Source organism: Seriola lalandi, unplaced genomic scaffold (assembly GCF_002814215.2).
Source record: "Seriola lalandi dorsalis isolate HSWRI2012SDOR001 ecotype SW California unplaced genomic scaffold, Sedor1 jcf7180002054970, whole genome shotgun sequence".
NCBI lineage: Eukaryota > Metazoa > Chordata > Actinopteri > Carangiformes > Carangidae > Seriola > Seriola lalandi.
The window spans coordinates 16,929-18,350 of NW_019525521.1; positions in this window are offsets into that span (position 1 = coordinate 16,929).

A 1,422-nucleotide genomic window follows, 5' to 3' on the forward strand; every position below is an offset into this window, starting at 1 on the left:
TGCACTGGTTCTACTAGCAGCCCACTTCTAATGGACCTCAGAGGCCTGGCAGGAGTGTACTCCTGAAACATGTCTAATGTGTTTGTACTGATTTATAAACAAGCAGCATCTTCTTATATTCACTTCTGGCAGGACGCCAGTGTAGAGCTTCAAGAACCAGGCTGCTGTGGTCTGAGTTCTGGTCCCTGTAAGAACTCTAGCAGCTCCATTTCCAATAAGCTGAAGCTCTGTGATGGAGCGCTGTCAAAAGACCACTGCAGTAGTCAACCTTGCTAGAAATAAAGGTGTGAATGAATTATTCCAGGTCTGCTTTTGACATGAATTACCTGATTTTGTTGATTTGAAAGATGATAAAAGGCTGATCTCATGTGGCTATTTAGATAGCTAGAGATCAGAGTCAACAATAACAACGCTCTTATTTGATATTCGTGGAGTTTCATTTGGCGTGCAGAGGGAGAGAGAGGGAGAGAGAGAGAGAGAGGGATCAAAAACTGCACAAGAGTCAGACCATGACAGAACTCAGGCGTCAAACTGTGATTGACCTATTCAACCATGACCTCCTCCCTATACGTCCTTTTTATCCTCTCTCACCTGACCTCAGTACAGCCGTTCTACTAGAAAGTTGTGTTGTGCGTATAAACGGCTCATTGCAACAATTTGCAGCGTCCTGTACGACGTTTAACAGCAAAGAAAACAAAACAAACAAGGCACTTATGGAACCACTGGCTGTTCCATACAGGGGTAAACAGCTGCACAGCTGCTGTTTGACCACTCTGAACAGTGTGTCATTGAAAGGGGACATTTTTCTGCAGAACTTGGACTTTTGATACGTCTCTTCTGATAGTACTGATGTACTGCAAGACGTTTACTTGGTGGAATATTTTTACAATAATGTATTGGTGCATTTACCCAAGGAAAGAAACTGAATACTAAATACAACACAACTATGTAACAGTCCCCACACTACTGCACATCACATCATTGTTAAGCTCCTGTAAAGGAAACCTAGCACTTCCTGCAAAGATTTTTCACAATAAAAGCCTGAATTCCAGTGACTAAGAGCAGGAAGATGCACGTCATGAATGACAGTGAAAGGTACCACTTTAATTTATTATTAACCATTGCTCTCGGCTAACACCACCACCACCACATAACTGTATCCTGGAAGACAGTGGAACAGTACGGTCAGATCAGTGGCTGATTTCAAATGTGAAGTCCTCAGTCAAAGGAGCAGTTCAACATTTTGGAAAATATACATATTTGTTTCTTCATGGGAGTCTCATGTCAGTGTCATGTCTGTGGGTTCAGTACAAAGCTGGAGCACGCAGCTCTTTAAGTCCAAAGCTTTTTCATTCTTCATCAGGGATGCCTCAGACTGTCCATTCTTCTCCAGCCCTCCCATTATATACACAGTTGTAGACA